Source organism: Manduca sexta, unplaced genomic scaffold (assembly GCF_014839805.1).
Source record: "Manduca sexta isolate Smith_Timp_Sample1 unplaced genomic scaffold, JHU_Msex_v1.0 HiC_scaffold_2830, whole genome shotgun sequence".
Taxonomy (NCBI): domain Eukaryota; kingdom Metazoa; phylum Arthropoda; class Insecta; order Lepidoptera; family Sphingidae; genus Manduca; species Manduca sexta.
This window is the reverse complement of record NW_023593835.1, coordinates 4,689-19,344: the sequence shown is the minus strand read 5'-3', so window position 1 is coordinate 19,344 and position 14,656 is coordinate 4,689. Positions and strand designations below refer to the sequence as shown.

The following is a 14,656-nucleotide window of genomic DNA, read 5'->3' as shown; positions in this document are numbered from 1 at the left end:
AAACTCATTTCATTGTGTTCGTAACATGTATGGATCTAAGCTATTGTAAAACGCTCTTTTACAGTAAACATTATATTAGCAAAATAATTACAGAATACAATTTTAGACATTCTTTGACAACGTCCAGCCAGAGAGAATAATAATCGAATAGTCGCCGCGTGACATATCTTCTTCTGCCAGCCAGACCGCGCAGCCGAATACTTCCGTAAACGCCTGATGTCATCGGTTGTGATAGCGGCGCGTAACATCGGCCATCTGCAAGTGAATACCGTAAGGTATTCACAAAAATAAATTTCAGAAAGTAGAACTGAATTGGGTACCTATATTTTAAACAAATTGGACCCAGTAACACAAATCAGAATGCTCATGGCTGCACACAGAATATGATCAGAATGCTTATGACTACAGACAGAATATGATCACAGACAATGAATACAGAATATGTTCATGGTCACAGACAGAATATGATCAGAATGGTCATGGCTGCAGACAGAATATGATCAAAGGCTCACGGCCACAGTCAGACAGATTAAATAAAAATAAACAGTTACGCACGTTCGCATTGTCAGCCTGAAGTGTTGCGCCACCGATTTGACTTCACATGACTCCAGTCATTCCTGTCTCCAATGATTTAGCTAAGAAAACACCTTCCAGTGAGCCAAGCAGCAGGCATAACGAAGTTTTATTATGAATGTCGTGAATCGTACTAATGTGACATCAATTCCATATGCATTCCCAACATATTTACTTCAACACGTAGACGTTGCCATGGTAAATCAAAAATCTGAGAATCTGGTAATTAATTTTGCATTCAATGATTCATCACAGATTTATTCCGATAGTTCTTCACATTCGAATTCAATGTAACTTCAAATTATCATTTGTATAATCCCACTCTGAATGTAAAACGCTCTTTACAGTAAACATTATATTAGCAAAATAATTACAGAATACAATTTTAGACATTCTTTGACAACGTCCAGCCAGAGAGAATAATAATCGAATAGTCGCCGCGTGACATATCTTCTCTTCTGCCAGCCAGACCGCGCAGCCGAATACTTCCGTAAACGCCCGATGTCATCGGCTGTGATAGCGGCGCGTAACACTATAGATAGTATTTTTATATAAGATTTTTCAAAGTAGTAGTCACTGACCACTGTCAATTTATTTGTCTAAAGATTGAATGAGAGAGTTGATCCAGGACCAGTTTAATTACTGATACACAAATCTATGCGAATTGAAAAAAATAAAACAACCATTTAAACTTATCTTGACCTAATGTATTAACAAATATTTTTACGTTTATGGATTTTTGAAACAATATTCCCTTAAATTTTATTCGATGATATTCAATTGTTGTTCTTTAAACTACTATTATTCATAAAACAATGGTTTTTATTGTTTCGAATGATGAGACAAGATTGTCGTTTGCCTGATGGTAAGCTATACGTCCGCCCATAAACAGTAGAAACACCATCCAAGACCTTGAGTTACAAAGTATTGTTTGGTATTCCGCTTCGCTCGCCATCCTGAGACATGAGATGTTAAGTCGTATTATGTCTAATAGTTGCACTGGCTAAAATTTCTTTCAAAACACACAACAGAGACTACACACTGCTGCTTGGCGGCAGAAATACACATTGCAGTGGTTCCTACCCAGGCGGACTCTCACATAATATGAGAGATATGTATTATAATTTTGTTATAGTCATTTTACACTACACGTTCCGTTGAAATGAAATGAGATGAATGAAAAACAAAGAAATGTTTGTCTTTGTGGGCAAAAATATCCGTAGCCTCTTTATATCTCATCGTTTTGACTAAAAGTTAATTCTTCCAGTCCAATAATAAATGTTGAAATAATTTTACTAATTCTTCAAATATGTTATCAGAGGTGCAGTCTGCTTTTCTTTTAAACACTTCTTGTGATGAGCGCAACTTTTCTTGTAGATAACTACTGAATACGCTAATAACCCTATACCGACTATAAATAAAATTATTTCTAGGACTAAAAGTACTGTAGGTCCTGTGATGTGAATTATTCGTAATATGTCTTTTATTGTTTCGAAACAGTCTTGTTGTATCTGAAAAAGATATAAAATTTATAACTGCATATGATACCACACAAAGAAATAAGAGTTAAACTTGGTTTGAACTAACTCGTAGTTTAGTGGTGCATCGATACTTACAACTTTAATGTAGACCACAGGTAGTACCATGTTGGAGAAACTAGCTGTGGCTTCGTTGAAAGTAATATTTCCTAGATTCACATTCATCTGCAGAGCCAACGCCGCTGATAGGGTAATTCCTACTGTCTGAAAACGTGAATAGATTAACACACCACTCAATACTGCTACCATACGTAAGCAACACTCCCCAGAAATAAATAATGCGCATTATTTTCTTCATAATGAAATATTTTACTAATTCATATTACTTACTGGCTCAACAAGAAAATATGAGTCATGTGCCTCTGCATTCGGCTTCATACCCTCAACGCGTTGATAGATCGCCGGGTCTGCGTGTAAGAAATGTGCCTTGCTCATACCTATGGGAATACCTGGAAGAGACCATAAACACCGAAATGAAGTAAGCCGAAGATTGGATGTAATAGTTACGCTTCTTACTAACCCTTGCAGTTTAAAGCCATGGTAAATTTTACGCGACCTTGTGGGACGGATATTTTAAGAGGAGCTTATAACTATAATCTTTTATTTTTATTCACACAAACATTTTTCCATATACAAACGTAAAATCAATAGTCTCATTGTTACTAGCACAATAACAAACATCCAAAATAACGCTATCTTCATTACTACCGTCGGCAATTGTAGCAACAATCATAACTAATATAAATTAAAGACAACAACATTTAAGGTCGATATACTATTATGATTTCCAATTGAATGATGTGACCTGGTTGGAATACAACAAAGACTCATTTGAATTTAGGAAGATAACAGGGACTTTCAAAACTAACCTAAAGTGCATTTTGACAAATCCATCATGCCGCAGAAACCTCGACTGCAGTCTCTAGTAAAAGTTGCGTTATTGATCCTGTACTTCCAGGCATCGAAGCCGTACTCCATGGTCTTCGTCTCTTGGAAGACTAGGTCGAAGGTCCGACAGACTCCCAACCTGTAAATGCTGATGGGCGTCTGTAAGGAGAGGCCAGGAGGATACGCTACTCCTTCATAGGTATTCTCGAAAGTGTAACTGTAAACATTTTAATGAATATTTTACCTTTAAACTCATAGTATAATAAGCGCGATACTTTGTGAAGACGTTAAAAAGTTAACTAATAATTAATTTGAACTAAAGGTTCACAGATAGACTACCTAATATGTCCAGCATTATAATTACATGATAACATTAATTACCTTTCCAACGGTTCAACATCTGTGTTATTGTAATCTTTCCTCCTGAACTTCTTCAGTTCCTTGACGCTGAACCGGTCTTCATCCCTTATACCCACTTTCATTCGGTACATTGTCGAGTTCTCATATAGCTGAAACAACATTCGTGAACATTCACATATTAATCGTTTTTCTAGCATAGTTTTCAAAAGAGCAAGTGAGTCGCCTGACGTTAATATGTCATAAGAATTAGCCATAAACACTAAAAGAAAAATTATTAAGCTTAGCCAGAATCCAGGTCTAATTTTATTAAATAATAACATTTTAAATACAATGATAATGAGCCTTTGGGCACAATATTACACATGGATTTTGCATGTCTATGTTAAGGCATCCGCCTATTATCACTTTTTGACCATGGCACGTATTCCATTGTTTGTTTTACCGAGGTCGGGTTTAATTCACGCTTTTCGTCATGGTGATAAGTCATAACTCACAATAAAATGTAACGAAATATTAATACTTTTATTTCGTGCAACATTCTCTTAATTGGATTAGGTATAGAGGTTCTTCAAATTCATGATTTTAAAGAATGCGTACTTAATCGGCTCGACGAAGATGACACGCGACAGACTTGCTAGTATTATTTGTTTATATTATGTTATGAAAAACGAGATTGATCATGTAATTGAAGTCGGAATAAAGTCATGGTTAACGAAAAAAGAGCGTTTATCATATCGAAGTAATACAAGAGTTACGTCAGAAGAAGATAGATTATTGTAATTATTTACAAATATCTAAGCTATTGTATGAACAACTCTTGAATTAGTTACACCTATTATAGGCAAAGACGACACTTGTATGAAGATATTTGATTACTTATTTATTGTAATAAAATTGCGGCTCGCGGCTCGTAGCGCTGCCACACAAGCCTAGACGAGCTACGAGCAAAACTTCAAATCGGTAGGATCGCCGACGAATTCTCTCGGCGATTTTAAAGCACTAGCAAAAAGACGTCGACGTCCACAAGTACGCGTACTTATTAGAACGTCTATCCCGCTTAAGAGTGTTAACAATAAGTTTTCTTACCCTATCAGCAATACCGAAGCTATCGAAATTAATAAGTCCAGGCACTAGTTTCTGAGCCATGGCGATAAGCGGGTCGGGGTATCCCCACAGGTAACTGTGCACGTCCAAACTGATCACCGGCTGTGACTTGAGATGCCGGACAAACAGGTTATAGCCCTCTTATTAAGGACGGGTATTGGCTGATCAGGGAAGTCGCGCTCTGGAAATACAGGGAAAGATATTAAATACAGTGTTTTTCTTGTAAAAGGTGTGGATTCTAGACTTCTTAAAAATATATCTTCAACCGCTCCTAATCCCACATCTAATTAATGATTGCGGTTTGAAAACAGAGTGGTCTTCTTATAGACTCGCTTAACTTGTAGACCAGTATTTAGCATCATAATGTTGAAAATTATCTGAACTATTACCAATACAAAATAGTATTCACACAACTCACCAATAGCGCAAGATTAGGAACTCGTGACATTTAGGAATTCAGGTTTTGAGATAGACTTCTCCGGCACAAACCGCAACTTCATCTGTGGGTGAACCACATCACTCCTTCCTCCTCGTTTAGGTCTACGTCCACGTTGTGACGAATTTCCCTGGAAACATTATCATAAAATGAAAATTACAACTTCCATTCCAGAGTCTGAAGAATTACTTACTTATTCCAGTAGCAAGTATATAAAATACTGTAAGCATCTATTTGTCCTAATTCTACTACAGTATGGGATTAAGGTAGATCGTTTTTACTTTCGGCCGTCTGCTTAACTTTACCCCAGTGTAAAGGATGAATCCTGGATAAATTATGTAAGAAAACAAACATAGTATGTTGGGTAAATAGAGATTTGAAAGCAGAAACTTGCAATCAGCCGAAGTTACTAGGTAATGTAATATAAATGTAGACAGAGGAAATCGATAATTGACTATACAGTTTTTTCTGTGCCTAATGGTTTTATTGCACTTTATAAATATTTAAGTTACAGGTTTAACAACAAAGCATATAATAATAATCAAAAGATTATGAATCTGGTCGTAAATGTCTGCTCAAGGGCAAATCTGTTTAATTATAACTCAGAGCAAAAATATATAGCGGAAATTGCATAATGAGTGATGTTATTTATGGTAAATGACTTGTTACTATGTTACATCATGAGATTAGACATTAATTGATTTATAATTAGAAGTAGTAAAGGCACGCTGAAGTTTATAACCCATCAATCAGAGATTCACGATGTTATCTCTGTCTCGCTGAACACAATATATTGTTTAAACCTCCTCTCATTATTTTTTGTCATATTGTGTCACGCTCCAGTATTTTTTTTAGTTACTTTTGTCTCTTTCGCTCCCAATTTCCCTATACTGGTCTAGCAAAATAAAATCCTTAGTACTTAGAGTTATACTCATGATCTAAACGTTCATGGATATGGGATATTATCTAGCTTTTGATTCATTTGCCTGTCTTAGATATGCACCAAGTCTTGACAAAATAATGTCTTGCGTGTCGTAAATAACCATGATTGCACATAATTTACCATCGAGATAAGTGTTGTCAAAAATGCATAATTTTGTCGACCCTCACAATGTAGTAGTTAATAATTGTTTATACCAAATCAGTAATATTAGTTTTGACTGGCTTAGTGGCGTAGTTGTTATAGTACACATTACGATGAGCGACTAATGCGTGAAGGTCCAGGGTTCGAATTCCGGGTCGGACCAAAATAACTGTAACTGGGTTTTTCTATTTTAAAACATTACTCAGTCACAGCTCGGAGCCAAAAAGTTGGCGGTGTGATACCCCCGTTCCTCAGAAAGCACGTAAAGCCGTTGATCTTGCGCTTGATCCCTCGCCGGTCATGTCGGATTGCCGTCTATATCTTTAGATACTTACATCAGCCCATAAAACACTGCACTTACGCATATGTGAAGGGTCCAATTTCTTCCACTTTGAGTTTGTCATCCTGTCCAGTCATAAACCTGTCAGAATTAGTGATGTTGAACACGTAGAGAGAAAGGTGCGCGCCTTCCACCTCCTTCTGAAAAGTCTCCAACATAAATGATCCTTTGTTCACTCTGGTGGCCTGGAATTCATAAATAAATACTTAAAGCTTGCTATTTATGTTTTGTTCTTGTCTTAGATTTAATTTTAACAATTGTTGTCGTCCAAGCAAACATTAACCGCTATTTTTAAGTGGAATTTTTGGCGCTTATCATCGATTTAGCAATCTGTCATTCGCATGATTCAATTATTTAAAACAACAGAATACAAGCAATCACAAGAAACTGGAATTGGAAAAAATAAACAATCTTTCAGTAGTATCGAATTCTGAGTATCGAATACTAGATTTCGAGGTTGACAGCTGACGTATTGTTGCCATGGCGATTATTAATGAAATGTGCGTCACTGGCTTTCACAATGAAGAATGGAATATTGTTCACCATTTGTAAAGTTCATTGTATAGTTATATTTATTTTAATCAATTCATGTTTGTATGGAAAGTGTGTCATGTTCATTTAACTTAATTGACAGTACATTTTAGGATTTACATGTATTAATTATAATTGCTTTATGACTCATTATCATTTATGTTCTTCCCCCAAACTCATATGTTTTCTCCTTTCTCTGTCCTTCTTCGGTTCATTGCATACCTTTCCTCCGTTAATTAAGAGCAGCTTGTGCTAGTAATGTATATATAAATATTACATTATTCAAATTTCGTCCCGCCGTCAATTTAAATTTATATCATTCACTCGCCCGCATACTATTGACTCGATGTTCCTATTTAACTCACGATGTTGACAATTATGACCCTTTACGTGGGGTCAGCTCATTTTATCGAACTTGTATTGTGTTTTAGAACGTTTCTGTATTTATTTACTAGATTAATCAAATAAGGTATGAGATTTGCATTAAGTTTGTAAACTACGTACAAAATATAAGCCATCAATCTCTTTTTGCCAAATCTTCATTCTCTTTATTAATAAGTGTATATCCATATTTCCTCAACAGTTTTTATGGTTGGTGATCATGTACCATTAACCACCATTTTCAATAATCGAACCTAATCCCTTTTTCGAATTGTTTCAAAATGGACTAATCAGAAGAAAGTTCTTTTTGACATGCTTACAAATGAGTTATTTTGGTTGGTTCATTCTCGAAATAGAATTGAAGATTTAAATTAGGATCGTTTATTGAAAACAGCTTTAATTAATCCATAAAAATCCTTTGTATATCTACCTCTTATAATATAATACTCTCCCTATATGTAGGCATAATTACATAATTTTTGTTGATTACATTCATATCATTCCGTGATGAATCCCAAATAGTTACGTCAGCAATTGATCTCAATTGCAATCAATATTAATTAGTACAATTGTAGCAATTGTATCACTGGCAATATACGGGCACTTGTCGTTTTGTGATTCGAGTCAAGTGAAGCACTGCATAAAAGTATCCGATGGTAATGCAACTCTCGTCTTTTGACAACATATCTCACATTGATTGGAATCATCATCATTATCATCAGCCGCAGGATGTCCACTGATAAACATGGGCCTCCCCAAAAGATTTCCAGATCGCCCTAACGGAATATCAGAATGAAATTAAATACACTTACATAGTTAACAATCAGGCGCATTGGATTCAGCAGTAATGATATGACGGGCAGTATTACCAACAGAAGGCCGATTGTCGTTGTCGACGCCAGCTTTCCTGGAAACAGTATTTCAAAACGAGTATAAGTAGTTTTTAATACTTGCTGATTGAAAAAAGTACAAGATAGTAAGTATTGCGAGTGGTTAAGGTTTTAACTGTTGTAACTGACACTGGGTATGTAAATTTTAAACGCCTTTGAAATAATTATAAGTTTATTAAATAGAAGCTTTACCAAATTTATTTCTATATACTAAAAAATAATTTACATGATAATATAAGTATCAGCCCCGAGTCTGGAATTTGTGCCCAATATAGCGATAGGCCCGCTTCCTATCACATCATGGGACAGAACACACTTGACCAAAAGTGTGAGCCCTGGTTGTGCCTTTGCATACCCCTTCAGGGATAAATGCATTATGTGTGTGTATGTGTGACTTCATTTCAGTTGACTGTCAAATAAACAAAACTGAACATAGCCAAAGGAAGAGACTCTATGTGATCGGGTGTTATTGTAAAACATCTAAATATTTACTTCGTTCTAAAGGTCACTTTGAATTTCGTCAGTAATTATTTCTTATTTTTCTTTTATAAAAGCTTCATATCTTTTAATTGTTATTGTTATCCGACATTAATTACAAACTTCAATAAATAACAAAAAGGTCGTGTGTGTTATAAGTTCCTTGTGTTCAATAATAATCTGCATAATATTCTGTATTGATTTTTCACTTTTCTACATAATCTCCAGAGGCTGTAGCCAAGATGCTTTTCTGAAGTAGTTAACGCTAATGTAAAAAAGAAACATATATGGGAACGATATGATTCCCTCCTAGCCTAATTTCGGCCACGGCGGTCAATCTCAACGGAGACCAGCGAGGTACGCAGGAGATATTAATAATAATAATAATAATATCAGCCCTGTATTATATACTTGCCCACTGCTGAGCACGGGCCTCCTCTTCTACTGAGAGGGATTAGGCCTTAGTCCACCACGCTGGCCTAGTGCGGATTAGGTAGACTTCACACACCTTCGAAATTCCTATAGAGAACTTCTCAGATGTGCAGGTTTCCTCACGATGTTTTCCTTCACCGTTAAAGCGAACGATAAATTCACAAAGAATACACACATGATTTTAGAAAAGTCAGAGGTGTGTGCCCTTGGGATTTGAACCTGCGGACATTCGTCTTCGCAGTCCGTTCCACACTCAACTAGGCTATCGCCGCTTATAGGAGATATTATAGTGCGCAAATGCGAGCGCAATACACTGGTGCACGATATGTTCCTCTATTCTCATAATCCAGTGAGACTGTAATCCGATGTGACCAGAGAGAGAGCAACGGCAGGACCAACGGCCTTACGTGCTTTCTGGGGTATCACACCACCATCTTCCCAACTCCGAGCTGTGACTGAGAAATTTTTATGTCATGTGCAAGGTTAGTGTTAACTATTGCCAGAAGGCATCTGCTACGGCCGCAGGTCAAAATACATAATTATTCTAAATGAGCGTTGCAGCATGGATCAGCCCAACCTTGGGGTTTAGCCAAGTCAAAATCAAAGTTACTCGGAACAAAATATAACCAAAAACAATTTCTGTCAAGCTATGTAATTATATTACATAGCTTGACAGAAATAATATTAACTATCTTTTGTTATGACATCACAGTGATAGCGAAGAATTTCACTCGTCCTCATGGGCCGCCTCGTATGCATTAGCGCCTTGCATTACTTCTGGAGGACCTAACATTATCGATATGAATGTCATGTTCAAATAGTACTTTGTCCTAACTCTCATGGCAGCAAATATAAGCTATGGGCCGTGAGGTTAGATTCTTAGGCCAGGCAATTAAAAAAAACACTTTGATGGAAAACAGCACCAAATCACCCGACAGACATTTGTATTTTTTGTTAATTGTTTCGTCTTTACCAAGGCAAAAAAAGTACGATAGTTGAGCTATGTACCTCTATTCCAAAGATAAGGACATGATTCGTGAATATGACATATTGATATGGGAATTAAACATTAAAACAGGGATAGGATTCGTGCCAAAAATATCTTGCGTCGTTTTTTACTATTCATTGCACTATAGTTCAGTTTTTACGTAAGCGAATGAAAATAGATTCAGTTGTGCATTCAATGGGTTAGATGAAAGTGGATCAGAAATTTGGAAATTGTTTTATGCTGTGCTGTGCATTGTGGATATTTTGAACATCAGAACTCAATAGACTGAAAATACAGTCGTAGAGTGAGTAATTATAGAGAGAATTAAGCGAACAGCAGATGACTATAATATAACTAATTAATTTGTACCTAATTTAATTCGCGAACCCTGTGTATCACGCTCAAAAGCATCCAATTTTACCATTTCCAATCCTATATAAAAAAATGCACATTACTAAACAATGTGACATTAACAGCATTAAAATAATCCATAATTAACAAAGTTGCATCATTAAATAAAATCACAATATCTACACACCTATCTCCACGTGACCCCTTACACATTCCTTTTATTTTATTTTTACAATTTTTTTTATTTAGGTTGACGCACGATCAGGTATATGCAAAACACGAATTGGTAACAAACAGGGAAAAGAACTCGTATCCTATAGGAAAATGATACTAGGCTAAAAAAATCTTGCCAATAGATGCCTAAGTATATATTTGGCAAGATTTTTTAACTGATCAGAGGCTGTCCAGCGTCAATAAACAATCTAGCTAATATTTTTAAGACAGCTTCAATGACGTAGTTGTATTGCGTGCGCAGTACGAAAACGCTCCGACGCGACGTCCAGCTTCGAATGTCGGGTTGGGCAAATTGATATCGGGCGGTTCTGCTATCAGCTCATAGCCTAGATTTAATGCCCGATAGGCGGTAGGCTTACCATTTAACACATCATCGAACGGAACACACATGGCGAACTGGGTTCTGTTGTTACACGTCTGTCTACCTCTTCGGGCATAATGGTATGATGGGTGTAATTTTTTTTAATCTATATCACACTATATTTTTCTTATAAGTAAATCTATATATAATAATGAATCCCTATTTCCCTTGGTCACGCCATTACGCGTGAACAGCTGGACCGATTTCACTATTTTTTTTTGTTGTGTTTGTTATTGTCAGGTGAAGGATCTTATGAAAGAAAAAATTAAGGAACTTGAGCGGAACGCTAGAAAATTAATGTCAGCGATTGACAGAATGCGTGCTGCAAATTCATAGTTAAGACGGGACAACGTCTGTCGGGTCAGCTAGTTTATTATAAGTTCAATTGAAATTATATTCATCTTTCCTACGTTATATCTAAATTAATGCACTGATCATAAGGTGCAATGTCCTTTTGTATTCAACACAACAGCTATCAACAGCGTAAACAAACGAATGTTATTTCATGAATAAAAAAAAATTGTCTTAATTATAAATTATTGGCACCTGCTTATGGCTTATTGAATCAATGATTTGACATATAAGACAAATTCTATAAAATACGACTACCTAGTACCAAGACGAAACATTACACTTTGTTATTGTTAAAGTTCTTAGAAATGTTTTATATACGACCCGCGACGCTAAACGTTCGCCCATATCAAACCGTATGAAATATTTCTAAATATTTTATCATAACAATCACCTTCGAGATATGTTATCATAATAGATCACGAAGATTTTACAGAAAATATCTCTTTTAGTTTAAACTGTTCTTGTTTTGTTCATCCGTGTACTGCGAAGTGACAAAGAGTCACCGACATAAGTATAAAAAAAGTCATAAATTAAAATCGAATAAACTTTTTGTGTTGTTATCAAATATTTTTATTCATAAAAATAAAATAATAGGGCATTCGTTCACACAAAGAAAATATCTGATTTAATTAAATTTGCACAGGTGATTTTAAGGTTTGATTTCGTTCAACCAGTTATGGGGAGTACATAATGCAATACCTCGTACAATGCCTTTATCGCAACTAGAGCACCAATTTTTCACAGGGTCCTAAATGTAATATGTACACTTGTATTTTCATAATCTCTGTTTCTGATACCGATTACGTGTGATTTCTTTTCTATGAATTAGCCTAGCTTTTTCAGACCCAAATATATTAGAGTGCGCCTTTTGACAACAAGATCGACTTTTCCACAATTTCTAATCTAATCGCCCAGAAATGTGAATCGCTATTGTCAAAAGTTTTTTTTGGGGATGAAATAATGTTATTAAGTGCATCAAAGCTGTTTTTTATAACGCAAAAATCTCAAGCAATTTTACGCACATAAAGAAGAGGTACTTTTAATACAGATTCATTAGGTTGTTTCAATTGTAAATTGTAATCATAATAAAAGACATGAGTTTACAAACAATGACCATTTTGTATAAGTGATTCATTATTCAGTTTTCAGTAAAAAAAATTACTTTCAGTATGCTCAAATTACTTCGGAAGAAAGTACAAACCATGATTGTAACCTAACTACGACGTTATATTTTGTAACGTTATTTCGAACAGACTTGAAAAAACCACACAAAAAATGCTCATATTTTAATATTTGTCAAAATTATAGAGCAAAGTTACTGGAAAATTTCAAAAGCTGATATTACTTAAAGGCGTAATGTAAACCAAAATTAATTGCATATTAAACGTGTGTAAAATTTAAGAGCAAAGTTACTGAAAAAATTCAGTGCTAACAAATGACATAACCTATTTTTTCATGATTCAATATACGAACACTTTTATTAATAAATGTGACGAGTTATTACTCACAAACTGTAAACAAATTAGCACTATTAAAAATAATGACCAGTTACAAAGACCTACCGGTACATTTAGCCATGATGAGTTACGTCGATAGGCGCGGTTCATCGCTCACTGGTCGCACACACGTCCGCCCGACACCAACACCGCACACAACTGGCGTATATTTAGGTGCGTCACTGTATATTTAGATTCTCTGTATTGAACTTTTAAAAATATTTCAGTTTATTGCTTTCAATTGCATTCTCGGGATGTGTATTGTGAGGCAGGACGGATACATTTCATTTTGGTTCCCTAAGGGCAGTCTTTTGCCTATGCTAGGAGGTCTAACGGGGCCCACAGATACTCAATTAGTCAGATTCACACTATCAATAGTCAAGAGAAATTATACTTTATGACGGACGCCTGAATTGTACCGACTTTTCTTATGGGATATATTATGTCACAAGAAGAGCCATTTTCAGCAGGTTTATGACAGTCGCTATCTCGTTATATACAACATATGGGTACTAGTTTAACCTCGATGGATACCTAAAGGTAGCATTTTATGCTCTAATTGTTAATGTAGTGAGAATAATAATCCGGAGTTGACACAATACTCTTTTCAGTCATATAGAGACAAAATGTTTTTGTCATAGTGATACCGTCACCTACCTTATTTAGAGAGGTCCAAAATCATGAAAATCATACGAAAAACCCACATATTGTTGTCGGATCGCAAAAAAATATAATTAAAACATAAAATACCCATATTAAGTATATAACTTCAAAATCAAAACGTAGACATAAAAGCACAGTGATTTATATATCAAAGAATTTATTAAGTATTCAAATTGTATGCATTTCAAAATGTCAATAGCTGCACATGTCTTACCTCATACTCGTGGAGTAGAGATAAGGAGGAAATATTGGAATTAACAAACTTCTAATAATAGGGAAATTTATGCAAACTATAACAAACAAATTACATTATATTATTTTTGTAAAACATTGTTTTAATTGATAACTGCTATGATACTAGCGTTAATTCCCGGCTTCACCCGCGAAAAGACTTTTCTGAGATAAAAGTACCACTAAATATTTTTAAAGATAGAAAGTATGCCGTTCCCAAGGTTTCAATAATCTCCATACCAAATTTCATCGAAATCATTGGGTTAAAGTTATAGAGCGAGATGGTACGTATTAAACTAAGATGTACCGGTAAAGTCATAATAGCAAAGTAAAATACAGAAAAATATTTTTCTAAATTTCTGGCTTTAAAATCCGGTGGATGGAGTAAATGTTACATAACACAAAGAGATGCACGTAGCAAGGCGCGCCGTCACCGGCAACAACATTTCAGGCGTAAGCAAGAGGTAGCGATATAATACACTTTTTCGCGGGGTAAAACCGCGTTATCGTTACCGCTATTTGGGGGTGAGTGGAACGGTAATGTTGGTTTCACCAGTCTTACAGCCCAATGTCAACACTCGGGACTATTGCATCGTCCGAGCGAACACTAGACTGAGTCCCTATCCTGAATATACATTACACCAGCATAACAACCAAAACCCGCGGTGGCCTTCTTCGGCGCAAACTCTTGTTGCACTGAGATAGCTGTTCGGAACCGTCGCTGCACGTTACCGCATTGCGACACCTCTCTAATTGAGGGGGCTAAGATGCCCCCATACGCTAAGGACGCTTTTGGCGTCTACGACATCGGGAGGCCGACTACCCGCATTGTCGTCCATCTAGGAGTCGCTGTAGTTGAGCGAACAGCCCCCACTGCTCGCCCCGCGACTCCTCTAAGCCCCAATTAGTCGCCTCTTACGACAGGCAGGGGATGCCGTGGCGGA

At 36.0% G+C, this 14,656-nt stretch overlaps 1 pseudogene; it reads right to left on the bottom strand.

Moving 5' to 3' along the window:
• Positions 1 to 1,828: 1,828 nt before the first annotated feature.
• LOC119192487 lies at positions 1,829 to 12,985 on the bottom strand (annotated as a pseudogene).
• Positions 12,986 to 14,656: the final 1,671 nt, after the last annotated feature.